Source organism: Triticum urartu, chromosome 5A, assembly GCF_056163025.1.
Source record: "Triticum urartu cultivar PI428250 chromosome 5A, HENAU_Tu73, whole genome shotgun sequence".
Lineage (NCBI taxonomy): Eukaryota > Viridiplantae > Streptophyta > Magnoliopsida > Poales > Poaceae > Triticum > Triticum urartu.
This window is the reverse complement of record NC_141877.1, coordinates 60,560,802-60,579,625: the sequence shown is the minus strand read 5'-3', so window position 1 is coordinate 60,579,625 and position 18,824 is coordinate 60,560,802. Positions and strand designations below refer to the sequence as shown.

The 18,824-nt window shown below is 45.7% G+C and overlaps 1 pseudogene; it reads left to right on the top strand.

The window, feature by feature from the left end:
* The first annotated feature begins 8,192 nt into the window (after positions 1-8,192).
* On the top strand, positions 8,193-9,446 carry LOC147968033 (uncharacterized; annotated as a pseudogene).
* Positions 9,447-18,824: the final 9,378 nt, after the last annotated feature.

The window sequence follows — 18,824 nt, the reverse complement described above, 5'->3', positions numbered from 1 at the left end:
CAAAATTAGATGGATTTGATCTTATCAGAAAGTTTTGGTCAAGAGCTTCGATTTGCAAAAAGAATCAACCAAATCGGAGTTACGAAACTCAAGTTATGATCAAAAGAAGTTTGAATATTAATCTGAACAAATTTCAAAATTTGAAGATTTCAAAAAGTTGATGTGACAGGTTCGCTGGATAGGTGAAACAAGATGAAACTATAGGCGCTGGTTTCATCTAATTTGGATGAACGAGTAAAAAATTATGGCTATTTGAAAAATTAGGGCCAAGCTGTTTTACAGAAGAAAAATAGCTATGGCTAAAAGGTCTAATGTATAAATACATAGACTAATTGATAATCTAATTATTTTATCGTACTAGTCTAGAAATAATAAATTACGGAAGTTTAAAAAACGAAGAAAAATAACTTTATAAGGTAGAGAAAAGACGACTTCAGAGAGAAGAGACAACTTTTAGAAGTCCCGCCAGAGAGGAGAAATATATTTTTCTTTAGTGAATCTAGTCAAATCAAAATATTGATTTAACACAAATCGGATGATTTTTGAAGGCTCTATGGGTCTATATTTATAGGTGAAAAAGAGGTTTAGATGTCAAATGCTAGGCAATGTGGGACTAAACGTAGACGAAAAGAAAAGAAATTGAGGAAGCGCCTCGCATGGGCCTAAAGGCATTAGGCGGTTCGGCCGGCCGCGCGCGCTGTTTTTCATTTTAACAAAATTCGGCCAAAGTGAAAAAAATGGCTGGCTGAGCCTGGCCCATGTAGGAGAGAAGAAATAAAAATTGATGGGGCGCCACTGCCACTACGCTGCGCATATGGTCGACAAATAGTTACGACGGACAAGCATTTTTTTGTTTTTTTAAATAGAAACAAAAAAGGAAAAACTGAATAACGAAAATAAAATAACATTTTACATAGTCATATTATATATCAAAATTTTCAGAAAAAGATTTTCGACAAAATGAACATTTTTAGCGTCAAATAAATTACACAAAAATTTAAATAAAGCAAATAGTGCTACTAGTTTATTTAAAAACCAAATAAAATTATTTTAAAATTGTTGGGTAACGTAGTAATTTCAAAAAATTTCCTAGGCACACGCAAGATCATGGTGATGCATAGCAACGAGAGGGGAGAGTGTGATCTACATACCTAGTAGATCGACAACGGAAGCGTTTGGTTGATGTAGTCGTACGTCTTCACGGCCCGACCGATCAAGCACCAAAACTATGGAACCTCCGAGTTTTAGCACACGTTCAGCTCGATGACGATCCCCGGACTCCGATCCAGCAAAGTGTCGGGGAAGAGTTCCGTCAGCACGACGGCGTGGTGATGATCTTGATGTACTACTGCAGCAGGGCTTCGCCTAAACTCCGCTACAATATTATCGAGGACTATGGTGGAAGGGGGCACCGCACATGGCTAAGAATAAGATCACGTGGATCAACTTGTGTGTTTCTGGGGTGCCCCTTCCTCCGTATATAAAGTACTAAGGGAGGGGGTGCGGCCGGCCATGGAGAGGCGCGCCAGGAGAGTCCTACTTCCTCCGGGAGTAGGATTCCCCCCCCCAATCCTAGTTGGAATAGGATTCGCGGAGGGGGGAAAGGAGAGAGAGGGGCCGGCCCCCTCTCCTTGTCCTATTCGGACCAAGGGAGGGGAGGGGCGCGCGGCCCATGTTGGGCTGCCTCTTCTCTTTTCCACTAAGGCCCACTATGGCCCATATAGCTCCCGGGGGTTCCGGTAACCTCCCGGTACTCTGGTAAAATCCCGATTTCACCCGGAACACTTCCGGTATCCAAACATAGGCTTCCAATATATCAATCTTTATGTCTCGACCATTTTGAGACTCCTCGTCATGTCCGTGATCACATCCGGGACTCCGAACAAACTTCGGTACATCAAAATGCATAAACTCATAATATAACTATCATCGTAACCTTAAGCGTGCGGACCCTATGGGTTCGAGAACAATGTAGACATGACCGAGACATGTCTCCGGTCAATAACCAATAGCGGAACCTGGATGCTCATATTGGCTCCTACATATTCTACGAAGATCTTTATTGGTCAGACCGCATAACAACATACGTTGTTCCCTTTGTCATCGGTATGTTACTTGCCCGAGATTCGATCGTCGGTATTCCAATACCTAGTTCAATCTCGTTACCGGCAAGTCTCTTTACTCGTTCTATAATACATCATCCCGCAACTAACTCATTAGTTGCAATGCTTGCAAGGCTTTAAGTGATGTGGATTACCGAGAGGGCCCAGAGATACCTCTCCGACAATCGGAGTGACAAATCCTAATCTCGAAATACGCCAACCCAACATGTACCTTTGGAGACACCTGTAGAGCTCCTTTATAATCACCCAGTTACGTTGTGACGTTTGGTAGCACATAAAGTGTTCCTCCGGCAAACGGGAGTTGCATAATCTCATAGTCATAGGAACATGTATAAGTCATGAAGAAAGCAATAGTAACATACTAAACGATCGGGTGCTAAGCTAATGGAATGGGTCATGTCAATCAGATCATTCACTTAATGATGTGATCCCGTTAATCAAATAACAACTCCTTGTTCATGGTTAGGAAACATAACCATCTTTGATTAACGAGCTAGTCAAGTAGAGGCATACTAGTGACACTTTGTTTGTCTATGTATTCACACATGTATTATGTTTCCGGTTAATACAATTCTAGCATGAATAATAAACATTTATCATGCTATAAGGAAATAAATAATAACTTTATTATTGCCTCTAGGGCATATTTCCTTCAAAAATACCTAAATAAGTTCAAATTTATTTCTCTCCATTTTTCTCTTGTAGGGAATCATTTTACCCTAATTTGCATATATTTTATTTTTCGAGAAAAACGATTTGAATAAGACCCAAATAACTCTAAATTGAAAAATAATTTCAAAGGGACTTTAAATTTGATTCTTTTAAACTCCCAACTCATATTTCATATGACTTGAAGAAGTCATTTTATCTTCTCTCATGAAAATCATTGAGTGGCATAAAGTTTTTGAACTTGAAATTTTTCCAAATGAGATTCAAATATTTTAAAAAGCCTTTTTCATTTGTTTAAATGGAAGAAGTCATATCATCTTCACTCTAGGGTTTTGTATTTGAAAAGAAATTGAATTCATGGAGATCAGAATGCAAAGTGAAAGTTTGGGAAAGTCCTTTTATTCCCTCTCATTTAACTTTCAAAAAGTTTCAAATTTCACTCAATTTCACACAAGCAACCACACCACAATCAAGCAATCAATCAAAACTATTTATTTAATATAACATTCCAAAATTTAGAATTTTGGGATGTTACAATCCTTGTTTCTCCTAGTTTAGTATGCATGTAATTGCTTAGTTTGGTGTGTGGAAATGTTATGTGTGTAGTCACTTGTGTAATTGTATGCTTAATTTGGTTATGCAATGTTGTCTTTTTAAGTATATATGTTGATGCTCTGTAGACAGAGTGTAGATGTTGTGCGGACAATGAAAATCACATCGCACACGGACTGAACAATGGAACCCGTCGGTGATGTTTTCATCAATCACTCACAAATTTTATGCTAGCAATCGTCCGCTCACAACACACACGGCTTGTTAGCAGCAATCTTCTGTGTTGTTATCGGCCTTCGCACACGTTTCCGATTAGTGACCTATTTCTCGCGTATCACACACATCTTGTTAAGTTGAACCATTTATGTTCTCTTGTCTCAACGCAAACAGTTCATCCGAGTGAACCGCATGCCATATATCACACAGACCTTGACCTGGCTAACCGTTTCTTTTGTGTTGCCTAATCACAAACAGTTCATCCGAGTGAACCGTATGCAGTATATCGCACACACCTTGATCTCGCTGCCCGTTTCTTTTGTTCCTCCTCATCGAAAACAGTTAATTAAACTGAACCGTATGCCCTGCATCGCACACACAACTAAAATTTGAACCGTGTTTGATGCATCCGTCATCGCAAATGTTTTGCACCTTTTTTGACGGTTTTATACACCACCATTTGCGATTATTGCATCGCACACAGTTTCATCCAAGGGTCTTTGATCATAGTGTCGCGTTAGCAGCATCCTGCAGTAGTGATCCATGACGGTTTTGATGGGGAACGAAGCATGAAATTAAAAAAAATTCCACAAAACACCCAAGATCCAATCTAGGAGATGTATAGCTATGAGAGGGGAGTGGTGTCTACATTCGCTTGTAGACCGAAAGAATTAATGATCTAGAGATCGTGGTTGGCATAGTCGTACTCGCGTCGCGGTGCAATCCGATCCAAGTACCACGAGTGCGACACCTCCGAGTTTAGCACATGTATGGCTTGGCAGTGTCCTCTCCTTTTTGATGCTGCAAGAAAGGGAGAAGAGGTAGATGAGATCTGAACCAACACGGCGATGTGGTGGTGGTGGTGGCAGTGGAACTCCGGCAGGGCTTTGCCAAGCGTCTATGCAAGGTGTAAGAGGTGTAACGGGAGGGAGACAGGCAAGGGCTGAAGAAGGGCTACCTCGACATCTCCCCACCTTTTTTCGGCATGGCGGGGCTGGTGGCTTGCCCTCCAATGCCCTAGGGTCATTGGCGAAAGGGGAGGAAGGAAATCCCTCCTTTCCTTCCCCACCGATCGCTATCCCCCTTTCTAGGGATCCTGATCTTATCCCTTCGGGATATGATATTATTCCTTTTAAGGGAGGATCTTGGTGTGCGTAGACCAGGGTTGGGGGGACATTCCCCACCACCCACGTTCATGTGGGTCCCCCCATCCAGGTGAGCCCCACTCCAGAACCTTCTAGAACTTTCCCGGTACAATACCGAAAAAAGTTGTACTTTTACCGAAACCCCGGAAACAACTTTCCATATATGAATCTTTACCTCTGGACTATTCCAGACCTCCTCGTGACGTCCCGGATCCTAGCCGGGACTCCCAACAACTTCCGTACTTCACCATATTAATATATCAATACTAGCGTAGTGCTACCGAACGTTAAGCGTGCGACCCTACGGGTTTGAGAATCATGTAGACATGACTTAGACTCCTCTCTGGTCAATAACCAATAGCAGGACCTGGATGCCCATATTGGTTTCCACATATTCCATGAAGATATTTATCAGTTGAACCACGATGTCAAGGATTTAGTCAATCATGTATGCAATTCCCTTTGTCCGGGCGATATGCTACTTGCCCGAGATTCGATCGTCGGTATCTCTGTACCTAGTTCAACCGCGTTACCCGCAAGTCTCTTTACTCGTTCCATAATACAAGATCCCGTGAGCAAACTCATTAGGCACATTGTCGTGGTCTTGTCACGACAGATGTCCTAGTGAAACAACTTAGGTGTGAGGCCATCGCTTAGGTGTGAGACACGGGTTTACCCAGGTTCGTCCCCTCATGGTGGAGATAAAAGCCTACTCCTACTCTTGTTGCTATTGCTTGAGTATCGATCACATGGGAGCAGATTCGCTTGACCTAGCTATCGATTGATTGTTACCTGCCCTATTTTATGCCCGGACTCGCCTTTATATACAGGTCGAGGCCGCTGGCTTATAAGAGTCCGGTTCGGGTTACAATCGGCGACCGAGCGCTACTCCAACTCGCCTTAACTTACAAGACAAGTCATCACATGGTGGGTTACACATCCGGGCCGCCTTCTGACCTTGGGTTCTAAGGCTGCCCATCTTGCGAGCAGCCCCTCAAGTCCCTTGTCTTAATGACTCAGGCCCGTCTGAAGTCTAGCCTAGCGAGTCGCCAGCGTCCTAACCTGGCCCTTTGAGGGTGGGTTATATCACCAACATTAGGCCACAGATTGATTTGAACTTGTTCATGTCAATCTTAAACCCTTCCGTCTGGCGAGTCTTCTCTTCATTTCTCTTAGTCACAGCCTTGAAAATTCTTCATAACCCGCCATTAAAAGATGATGTCATTTCCGTGATTTCGGAAAACCATTCATGACATCATAACGAATCTTTGTATAAATCTATCATTCCGATAATCGAGGCATCCCTTTGTTGTAAAATTTATTATGCCTCCTTGATTCTCGCACTAGCCATTTACTGTTACCTTTAACTTATAAATAGGCACGAGGGCCCTCCATTTACCTTTTACCTGTCCTTCTCCACTTCTTCTCCGCAAGGTCCTTCACAACCGGAGCTCTGCGACACTCGTCGAGCGGCGCCGGCCTTCTTCACTCAAGGTCGCAATGCCACCCGTCATTGTTGGGACTCCGCGGCACACCTCCGCTTTCCTTCGTCATCATCAGGTACTAACATTCTTATTTCTTAGGTCTACATTAGGTCACATAAGTTCGTGGAGTTGGCCGGCTTTCATCCTTTCTTAGTTCATCATATCTTCGAGTAGAACTTGTTTTTGATCCGAAACACCATAGAAGTATTGCGGTAGCAGTTTTGACACCAACTTACATCTTGGACAACTTTTATTCTCTCTAGAATCAAGGGGTAGCCTGCTAGTTCTTCTGTCACCACTTTTTAGGTTTAGCAATTATTTTTCTTTTTTTAACTGCCCATAGATTCGTAAATATAGCTGTTGATTGTGAAACTTGTTTGCTCCACACTTAGCAGAATGTTCAACAATCTTGAACTTTGAATAACCCGCCTCTGCATCTTGGGCGACTTACCATTTTCTCCTTAATGTACCAGCGCTCTAGAAACTGCATCTTTTACATAACCCGCCTCTGTTTAGGGTGACGTATCTTTATATTGCCTTACTCATATGACAGTGATAGCAAGTCATTACTTCTTTTAAGTAACCCACCAAACTCTATTTCTGTAGTTTTCGTCATCCTTAGGCGACTTAGTATGTAAAAAACCACTCTCTCTAACTGGGGCCCTTCCCTAGTTACTGAAGAAATCCTTAAGGATTATGTGGGCCAAGGTCTCTTGGCGACTCAGGAAGAGATTGGCCGGTGGGTTAGTCAAGGAGAAAATGTTCCCAATCCTGATGAAGGAGAAGTGATAGTTTTTACTAACCATACCCTCAGAGGCTTTACACCACCTGGGTCGAGGTTTTTTTGGGACGCCTTGCACTATTTCAACCTTCATCCTCAAGATATAGGCCCAAACTCAGTGACAAACCTTTGCCAGTTTCAAATTTTCTGTGAAGCTTATCTGCAAGTAGAGCCCACTGTCACTCTCTTCAAAGAATTCTTCTACATAAACCGCCAGACTGAATGTACCAGTGGTCCAAGTCAAGAATTAGGTGGGGTCTCAATCCTGAGACGCAGAGACGATGGCTTTCCTATAGCCACCTTACCAAGCCACCCCAAAGGATGGATAAAAACTTGGTTTTATTGCAAGAACACTGCCCCAACTAATGAGAACCCTCTGCCGGGTTATAGAGCTGACCACCTTCCTATCAATTTTGACCCACCAAGCAAGATTATTCCGGATGAACATACATGAGCAATTCAATATTATCCAAAGGTGAAAGTTTTGTTAGCCAATGGGTTAACCGGAGTCGACTTAGCCCGTTGCTGGGTCTCGTAGAGAGTTCTTCCCTTAAGCCACCGGTCCAGCTTAATGTGTGAATATTCAGGCGAATCAGATGACCCTCAGTGGTACAACTCTGATAACTTTACCGCTGAAGAAATCTTTCAAACTGTGAACTCCTTGCTTGGGGAGACTCAAGAAAACTATAACAAGATAGGACTGTTATGATTCTTCAAACTCAACCAGGCCCCAGCTGTAAGTACTATTTTATACCCATCTTAAATATTTTTGATTTTAATCTGTGTCTCACTTTTCAAGCCTTCTTTATTACACAGTCTGGCTCCCCTTTGTGGAATAGTAATATAAAGACCGATGTAGCCAAAATCAGGACTAGCCCAAAATCAAAGAAGAACAAGCTAGTTGCCGCAGCTGAGTCAGCTGCTGTAGGCGATTCAGCTGACGCTGACAATCAATCAGAGGTAGAAGTCGACTCTCTTGGCCGACTCTTTATTGAATTAGCTGACACCTCTTATTTTCAGGATGAGGTTGCTACAAGCCAGGCTGAAGATATTGATGTGATTCTATCTCTTCGGGCTCAGACCCCGCACCTCCAAAGAGAGGCCGGTCGTCCGGAAAGTAAAGTTTTCTCATCCAGATGTTCACTTAGATCCACACTTTATTCTGAAGAAAACTCAACACGAGCCAAGATGCCAGACTCGGAGTGGCGGCTCAGGCGATTTAATGGCCGGGCTAACTCATGAACCTTCTGCCCGTAAGCGGCCTGCTGAGGTGCCACATAGTCCAACTTCTTCTTTACCCAAAGCTGGTCTTATGAGACATCCTCTTAACCCTTCTAACTCCAATTACCAGGAGTCGCCACCATCTTCAGGTGGCTCATCTCAAACCCAGCTACCTGTCTTCATTGTAAACTGAGGGTGAGTCCTTGCATTTACTTATAACTTTAAAACTTACTGTCACATGCATCTGAACACTCCAATGTGATCACAGGGTCAAAGCCAAGGAAAAGAAAAGAAAGGTTGGCAACTCTTCCAAGGCACCCCAAGTCCCCGAGTCGGAGGAATAGTTGCTGGTAACCCTGGAAGCCAACACCAAACATCCTGAAGAGCATCACAACAAGCAAGATGACCCGCCTCCATAGGCTGACGCGACTGCCTCTAAGGCCACAGATATTGAAGCTAACCCGGCGGATAATCGTGACCCGCCAAGTCCAATTCCATCTTCAACTCCTGTCAAGATCACCGAAGAAGCCCCTCTTGAGGAAAATACTGATGACGTTGCCATTATTGGTGCGAGTCAGAAGACACCCAAGAATTCCACCGTGCTAGCTAAGCACTCAGCAAAAGAACAGTTGCCCTTGCTAGAAAAGGGCAAAACAAAGCTTGAACTGCCAAACTGTGAGGCACCAAGCGCGGAAGAGGTATATGCAGGCTATTTGAGCCGCTTGAATACAAGCCGGGACATGGAGGCCAGCTTGATACATATAATGAAGCAAAAGTATGAGGTATGTTTAATTTCTCTCCTATTATGTCCCTGTATGTAGCCCCAAAGTCTTAGCCATAGGAATTTTTTTTGAGTATGGTGAAGACTTGAGAAAATCTGTAGACTCCAAATTGTAGCCCCCAAGGGCCAGCTGAGCTTTATAAGGTGAGCCGGGTCTTTAATCACAAGCACTTTTAAGAAATCACATGTATCCCCCAAGGGCCGGCTTAACTTTATAGGGTAATCCAGGTCTTCTTCAATATAATTTTAAAGAAAAAGACATACATTACCCCCCAAAGTGCCAAGGATATTGCTCATAATGTGCTTGGGACTTAAATAATCTTGCCCTGACATCTGTGTCAAAGGCCGTCTTAACCAAACCAACACACTCAGTGTTTTATTTAAATCATAATCTTCTGTTTAACTTTGCAGGAAGCATTAAGCCTGGGCGAGTCAGATCTGGCCGGCTTAAGAAAGAACTTAAAGTCTGAATAAGCAGAATGGGCCAAGGCTGAATTAAGCTTGAAATCTTCTTTGGACGATTTATAAAAAATGAAGGCTAACTTTGACGCTGAAGGATCTGCCTTGGAAACTGAAAAGGCCGCCTTATTGAAGCGCGTAGAAGACGTTGACAACCAACTTAAGCTAGTGGCTGTAGAATTGGCTGGCTTAAAACATCACATATCTCAAATGACCGCCACTATCTTCGATAAGCAAGACTTTCAATTAATTGAAATAACTCTCCCGTCATCTTAGAAAAATATAATGCTGACTCGCATGGTGACTCTTGTCATGAACATATTTCAGGTGCAAGAAGTGCCAGCCTTGGGCAAAATGTATTGATGAATCTGAAAGCCATCTATTCCTTAACGGAGAAATTATATGCCAGAAGCCTTCATACTCTTGTGGCTGCATCAAATGGCAAAAAACCGCCACAACTCATAAAAGATGTGCTGGACCATTTGTCAACAATGCCCAAGCAAATTGACAAGTCGAAATTATCAGCCGCCCGGTCAGGGGAATCACTGCACTAAGTCGGGCTAAAGCTTATCTGTCATTGTTGGATCCAACTGCAATGGTTGGCGGGTGTCTAGAATATAATGTTGATAGTTCTGCCTTCAACGAAGCAGATTTTGTCTATCTTCAATGAAGCAGATTTTTCCAGATGTGTCAAAGAGATGCGGCCTTTGGCGTGTCAACTAGCACAAGAGCCGGATCTTACGAAGTACCAGCCGGCTTATGACAGCGACAACACTCGCATCAAGGTGCCTTCCTTCGACATTGTGGACTTAACTCCTCAAAGGAGTAAGCATGTTTTTGCTTCTGACATTGACCTTTCTCTTGTCATGAATGATGAAACAATCTTCAAAGCTTTAACTTGTATCGACTAGACATTGGAAAATCTTCAGATTGCAAGCGACAAAGAGCTGGCACGGGATAACCCGGAAGCCTATACTGCAAGACGCCAGGATGATGTTAACTCGACTGGGCATAACCCAGACGGTTCTGAGGCCGGTTCAATGGAGTCATTTAACTCCTTACAGATTTTGTGAAAAACTTTTGGGCTCAACTTGTAGCCTTCTAATAGTCTTAGCTTTATAACAATTGGTTGCCTTGCCATGCCTTCATGCATGTATTTTAACTGATGATCCAAAAACTATATGATCAAGCTCTTTTGTATGCCTAATCGAATTATACATGTAGCTTTGCTTGACTCTGCACCATCTTTGAATTCAGGCGCCTTCTTGATATTTGTCATATAATCTATAATGGATCTGCCAAGGGGGGTTAATAACCCAATGACCCATGGTCATGAAAAATATTGAATGGACCGCCTTATGGATAATGGCCATAATAAGCTCAAATTTTGAAAAATGCTAACCTAGACCGTCTTTGATCTAGGGACTTGTTGTCTTATGGCTCACCGCCATAATAAGCTCAATTTGGAGCAATGTTAACCCAGACTGTCTTTGATTCAGGGTCATGTTTCCTGCATATACATATGAATAAAAACATAAAAATATCTGTAAAGACAGAAATAGAGACATTTTATATCTCAATATTGATAAGTCGGCTCGTAAGGCTCGACCAAAAAGACTGGCCTTTTTAAGACTCAAATCTTACTTCAAAGAAGTTTGGCTTAATATCCTTGGTTTATCCTTGCTATCAGTAAGCTGGGCTCTGTCATGACTTAAGCCACCGGTTTGAACTTGATAAGTTCAGGGTCTGTAAGGATTGACTTGTCAAATGTACGACGGGTCATCTTATTCGGAGTAGCATCAAGCATATGGGCAGGTTTAACCAATAATGTGGCATTTTGCTAGGTCAAAAGGGTTTTGTAAGCTAAACTCAATGAGTTGGAAGCCCCCTAGTGCCCTTATAATCAATTAATAAAGACTCATGCACAGAGAATATGAGATGAAACGATAGAGGCCCTGAGTTTCGGGGATGCCGACTTATTATGTTGACCATAAAAATATATACATGATAATGTATGTACAAAGATTGGAGGCAGTGACCCAAGTTTAGTAAGGCCGAAGATGAGCAACTTTCTAAGGCATGTTTGTCTCCTCCTCAGAGGTATGTGACTTATTGGGTTCATGTATGTTAATGAGATAATAAGACCCATTGTTTAAGTTTTTGCTAACCTCAAAGGGGCCCTCCCAAGGGGGTAATAACTTATGCATACTTGTCTGATCTTGAATCAAACGGAGCACTAAGTCGCCCTCCTGGAATGTCCGGCTTCGAACTCTGCGGCTGTGATAGCGACACAGGTCTTGTTGGTAAATTGCTGAGCGAGCTACTGCAAGGTAATGTTCTTCATCCAAGGCATCAAGAGAGTTTTGACACATCGTCTCATTGTCTGTTTCAATGTAAGACGCCACCCTGGGCGAGTCATGACGAATATCACTTGGGAGAACTGCCTCTGCGCCGTAAACCATAAAGAAGGGCATATAGCCTGTTGATCTGTTGGGGTGATCCTGATACTCCAAAGAACTGAAGGAAGCTCCTCAACCCAACAACCCGGCGTTCGTTTTAAAGGAACCATAAGCCGGGGCTTTATCCCTCATAATATCTCCTGGTTAGCACGTTCTACCTGACCATTCGACCGAGGATGAGCCACCGAAGATAGACGGATGTGCTCTCTTTGACAGAACTCCTTCATAGCACCCTTAGACATATTTGTGCCATTATCAGTGATGATACTATGAACAAACTGAACTGCAGTCACTACTTCACAGTTGCTAATTGGCTCTGCCTCAATCCACTTGGTAAACTTGTCAACCGCCACCAAAAGGTGGGTCTTCTTGTCTTTAGACCTCTCGAATGGCCTGACCATATCAAGCCCCCAGACCGTAAATGACCAAGTAATTGGTATCATCCGCAACTCCTGAGCTGGCACACGAGCTTGCCTTGCAAATTTCTGACATCCATCGCACTTGCTGACAATGTCTTCTGCATCAGATGAGCCGTCAGCCAGAAAAACCCATGACGAAAAGCTTTAGCCACCAAAGATCGTGACCCGACATGATGACCACAATGGCCTGCATGAATCTCGTGTAGAATCTCATGTCCTTCTTCAGGAGAGACATAACATTGGAACACGCCGGTCACACTACATCTGTGCAACTCGCCATTGACAATGGTCATGGACTTTGATCGCCGTGTGATCTATCGTGCCAGATTTTCATCGTTTGGTAGCTCGCCTCGGGTCAGGTAAGCCAGATAATGTATCGTCCAGTCAGGAATTACATGAAGAGCCGCCACCAACTATCTCTCCGGGTCAGGAATAGCAAGATCTTCCTCTGAAGGTAATTTAACAGAAGGATTATGCAACACATCAAGGAACACATTGGGGGGGACCGGTTTACGATGTGACCCAAGCAGAGATAGTGCATCAGCCGCCTTGTTCTTATGCCGATCCATGTGATCCACCTGGTACCCCTTAAAGTGAACAGCAAAGTTATCAACTGCCTGATGATAAGCCACCATATGCGGGTTTTTAGAATCCTACTTTCATGAGACTTGCTGAGCTACCAAGTCTGAGTCACTCGGACATCTAACCCGACTCAGGTTCATCTCCTAGGACATTCGGAGTCCATGGAGCAAAGCTTCATACTCAGCTGCATTGTTAGTACAACGGAACATGAGCCTTAAGACATAACAAAATTTATCACCTCGTGGAGATTCCAAGATAACTCCAGCCCTTGAGCCTTCCAACTGCCTGGACCCATCAAAGTGTATAGTCCAATATGTGTTGTCAGGCTTCTCCTCGGGTGTTTGTAGATCTGTCCAATCATTTATGAAATCCACCAAAGCTTGAGACTTGATGGTTGTTCTTGGTACATACTTCAGATGATGTGGCCCAAGTTCAATTGCCCACTTAGCAACCCGGCCAGTAGCCTCTCTGTTCTGAATTATATCACCAAGTGGGGCGGAACTGACCATCATAATTGGATGTCCAAGGAAATAATGTTTAAGTTTACGGCTGGCCATGAACACTCCAAACACCAACTTCTGCCAAGATGGGTATCGTTGTTTGGATTCCGTGAGAACCTCACTGACATAATAAGCCGGCCGCTGGACTGGATACTCTTTACCCGCCTCCTTACGCTCCACGACAATTGCAACACTGACTGCTCTATTATTTGCCGCAACATACAAGAGAAAAGGTTCTTTGTCTATGGGAGCAGCCAAGATGGGCGGCTCAGCCAACTATTTCTTAAGTGCCTCAAACACTTCATTAGCCGCATTGCTCCAGACGAAGTGATCTGTTTTCTTCATCATCTGATATAGTGGAATCGCTTTCTCTCCATGACGCATTATGATCCGTCTTAGGGCTTCAATGCGACCCGCCAGGCGCTGAACATCCTAGATACATGACGGTTTAGAAAGAGAGGATATAGCCTCCATCTTCTCCGGGTTAGCCTCAATGCCCCGCTCTACAACCGGGAAACCTAGCAATTTGCTAGCTGGCAGGCCAAAAACACACTTGGACGGGTTAAGCATCATCTGGTACACCCTGAGATTATCAAAAGTCTCCTTGAGGTTATCAAGCAAAGTTTCTTTCTTCCTGGACTTAACCGCAATGTCATCCACATAAGCATGAACGTTTCGACCAATCTTTTGTGAGAACAATTCTGAACACATCGTTGATAAGTCGCCTAGGCACTCTTGAGCCAAAAAGGCATAAACACATAACAGAAAGCTCCAAAGAGGGTGATTAAAGCTCTCTTTTCCTGATCTTCCACTGCCATCGTGATCTGATGATAACCAGATAAGCATCTAGGAAGCACAAACTCTCACAACTCGCCGTGGCATCTACAATCTGGTCAATATGGGGTAGAGCAAAATGATTAGTTGGACAAGCCTTGTTAAGATCTGTGTTAATCCACACACATACGCCAAGTGCCATTCTTCTTAATTACTAGCACAGGATTAGCCAACCACTGAGGGTGGAAAACTTCAATGATGAACCCGACAGCTAGGAGCTGGGCCACATCTTCTGCAATAGCTTTACGCCTCTTCTCGTTAAAACAATGGAGGGACTATCGAACAAGCTTCATCTTAGGATCCACATTAAGGCAGTGCTCAGCGAATTCTCTCGGTACACCTGGCATGTCAGAAGGTTTCCATGCAAAGATGTCCCAATTCTCACAGATGAATTCAATGAGCGCGCTTTCCTATTTAGTATCCATCCATGTCCCAATGGTGAACTACTGAGAAGAATCACCAGGGACAAAGTCAACTTGCTGTGTGTCCTTTGCTGACTTTAATTTGAGCAACTGGTCTTTCTCAATGGTGGGCTTCTTCAGAGGGGTCACATCAGCCGGGTCAACATTATCCTTACAATACTTGAGCTCCTCTGTGGCACAAGACGACTCTGCATAATCCGCGTCTCCTTCCTCGCACTCTAGGGACAGTTTGCAGTTTCCATGAACTGTGATTGTCCCCTTTGGCCCTGGCATCTTGAGCTGCAGATACACATAACAAGGGCGTGCCATGAATTTAGCATAAGTCGGTCGTCCAAACAGGGCTTGATATGGACTCTTGATCTTGACCACCTCAAACCACTGTGTCTCCGCTCTATAATTATACTCATCACCAAAGGCCACTTCCAATGATATCTTCCCAACACGGTATGCTGACTTACCGGGCACCACTCCATGAAACACTTTGGGGGATGGCTTGAGGTCCTTGTCGTTCAGACTCATCCGACGGAAAGTATCGTAGTACAACATATTGATGATGCTGCCACCATCCATAAGCACCTTTGTAAACTTATAACCACCCACCTGGGGGCAACCACCAAGGCTAGATGACCCGAATCGTCAACTCGGGGTGGGTGATCCGCCCGACCCCAAGTGATTACCTGTTGTGACCACCTCAAATACTGAGGCACTTCTAGCTCAATTGTGTTGACTACTCGCTTATGGACCTTCCGGTCACGCTTACATGTATTTTTAGTGAAAACATGATACTGGCCACTATTAAGTTGTTTCGGTTTACTCTGATGCCCTGACTGCCAATTGTGTTGCTGATTACTGTGACGAGACTGCTGATTATGACCACTGTGGTTACCTTGACCCGGACATCTAGCACCTGAGCCGCCACCACCGAAGCTGGAGCCTCGAGACCCGAATCCTGACGCGCCGGGTGTTCCTCCTTGATGCTAGTGAAACGTCTGGTTTTTAAGCTCCCTCTAGATATAACAGTCTTTCCAGGCATGAGAAGAAGGCTTATTAGGAGAATTGTGCTTTCCACCTAAGCATTTCCTCAAGATTCTGCGATGGCTTGCCATTGCTATTACGGTGTTGATTCTTTGATCCGGCATTGGTGTTAGCCACGAAATTTGACCCGCCGTCAGAATATTTACGCTTCCCTCTAGCTCCTTGGTTATTCTGATTTCCACGCTAAGCTGGGGTGTGTTGCTGCTGGCCCTTTCCACCGCCGTTTTTCTTTCCCTTACCAAATTTATCATCATCAGAACTCAGATTTTTAGTAGTATCAGTGTCACCATATCTAGTAAGCACATCCATAAGTTTGCCCGTATCTATACACTTACGCTTAAGCTGCCCTATCTTCTGTTTGAGGGGGTCAAAGTGACAGTTATGTTCCAAAAGCAGCACAACTTGAGCCACGCCAATACTGTTTGAAGAATGGATGATGGTTGCAACCCGACGACCCCAATGATGAGCCGACTCGCCCTCACGCTGGACATAGTGCTGTAAATCAACAATTGTCAAAGGTTGTTTACAAGTACCTTGGAAATTCTTGATAAAGTTGTCCGTCAACTCCGCCCAAGTATTGATGGAGTTAGGGCGCAGACTCTTGAGCCATGTGCGAGTCGGCCCTTCCCATATCATGGTGAAATACTTGGCACAAACTGCATCACGAACGTCTAACATCTCCATGGCCAACTCATAGCTTTCAATCCAAGCCTCTGGGGGAGGTCCGGTGTCGGGGAAAACGACACCTATGGGATCACTGGAATCCCTTCTATGGTTGGCGGGCATGGGGTTGTGAAAAGAGCGGGTTTAGGAGTCAATACAAGAATCATTTACCCAGGTTCGGGCCGCGAGGATGCGTAATACCCTAGTCCTGCTTTGGTGTGTATTTGAGTGTTCTTGAGTTCTTGAACTAGCTACGGGGTGCAACTTGTCCAAAAGATCCGAATCCCTCTCCTGGACGCCTCGGGCCTCCTTTTATAGACAAAAGGGGTTGCCACAGTGGCACACAGGAGGTGGAAAGGTGTACACTGGATGAGTCTATCCTCTGGCTCCGTCGGACAAACGCATTTAATGCGCTGCCGACGTGCCGCTCTTTCTTTATCAGGGACGACAAGGAAGCTCGTCCCATCTGCCGCCGCCTCGCCTGGCTTCGACACGCGTCTAAGCTGACGAGGCGTCGTAGCACCACGTTAGCTGGCTGCTGGGCTGGCGCGGTGGTGGAGCCTTCACAAAGATCTGCATGCCACCACGCAGGTGCTTGCTGCGTCGGTGTAGAAGCCGCATGCTGCCACGCAGGTGCCTGCCTAGCTGGTTGGGCTAGCAGCTGCATGGGAGCGGCGATGGAGCCTTGGCAAACTCGGGCCTGGCCGCGCCCTTGCTGGTGTCCCCGGCAAGGGTCTTTCCGGGGCCCGGCAAGGGTCTTGTCGTGGCACTGCGGTCGTCCCCGGCAAGGCACTTGCCGGGGGTCTCATGGGTTTCCTCGGCAAGAACCTCGCCGAGGATCGTCGTCTTCTGGTCCTCATCTGATCTTGCGTATTTATGATCTTCACAAAGATCTGCATGCCACCATGGAGGTGCCTCTCGAGCCTTGGTCCCAACGTGATCGATGGTGTTGGAAAACTTGGGCTCAAGGGAGGCGTGCTCTGTTGGCGTTAGGCAAGTTGCCCCGGCAAGGGTCTTGCCGGGGCTACGGAGGTCGCCCCGGCAAGGGTCTTGCTGGGGGAGTCCACCTCGCCCTCTTGCTCTTTGTGTCTATGGTCTTGGCGTTGCCTTGTTTGTCTTATGCTTCGGCTTCCCTCCTCTGCCCTGCTATGTGTGGCCGCGGGCGCGGCTCTGATAGCCCGTGTACAAGTAAAGGGGTCAAAAGGAGAGCCCCTACGTTTTCACACCGATAGGAGCCCTCGGGCCTGGGCCACACATAAGCACGACGCGTTGTTGGGCTAGGCCCAGAACGGTGCGCGGGCAGGCGGGGTAGTTTTTACCACAGTAACTTTTCTATCCGCTGTGCTTCCCCATGACCCGCGTTGATCGCGCGACGTGCAGGGTTGTGCGTGACGTGGGGGTCATGCGTGGGACGGTTTCCGCACGCATGCGTCACATCGCAGTAAAGAGGCGGCTCGCGCCTTCCCCATAAAAAGAGGAAAACGCTGAGGCGCGCCTCATTTACTGAGTGGACTCGGGTCATGTTCTTCAAGGCGTCCGCGCCCCATGATCACGGGGTGGGGAACGGTCGCCTCATCCGTCCCCTCGATTCTTCTTGCTCGCCATGTGTCCCCCATGCAGGTGGCAGGCGGTGGAGATGGGAAACCGGGTCGTCGCTGATTGGAGCAGCAGGTCGGCCTCGATTCCCTGTGCCCCCAGATGGCCGGATTGGCTGAGTGGGGCGGCCGAGCCCCAACCCCGCCACTTTATAAGAAGGGGGAGGGGGATGGCATCCCACATTCCCTGATTATCCATCTCCTTCCACTTCATCTCCTTCCTTCCATCTGCCATGGCGAGAGGGGGCACCGGCCCTTCGACGGTGGCGACGAGGGTCTCTGCGCGACAACGCGTCCCTCCTTCACAAGAGCTTGCGGCGGCGGAGCCGTCCACGAGAGGAAGGGGGAGGGGGTGAGACCGAGGTCGCCATGGCGCTCGGGGTAGAGGGGGACGGGGCGGCGTACCGGCCTTGCCTCCGCCGGCGATGCCTCCCCCAATGGAGGGCCACGTCGGGGACCAGTCCCGTGAGTTCTTCATCAGGCTGCACCGGCCACCGCTTCGTTGTCTTCGTCTCCCTAGTCCATTTGCTCGGGAGATGGAGCTCGACCTGTCACAGACTCTCAGGTTGCATATGAGGTGCTGCGGGAACGGCGGTATGTGGGTTGACGTCGACTTCCCCGCTCTGATACATCTCCGTCGTATCTATAACTTTTGATTGTTCCATGCCAATATTCTACAACTTTCATATATTTTTGGCAACTTTTTATACTATTTTTTGGGACCAACATATTGATCCAGCGCCTAGTGCCAGTTCCTGTTTGTTGCATGTTTTATGTTTCGTAGAAACCCCATATCAAATGGAATCCAAACGGGATAAAAATGAACGGAGAATATTTTTGGAATATTTGGAAAATTCCGGAAGAAGAATTAACGCGAGATAGTG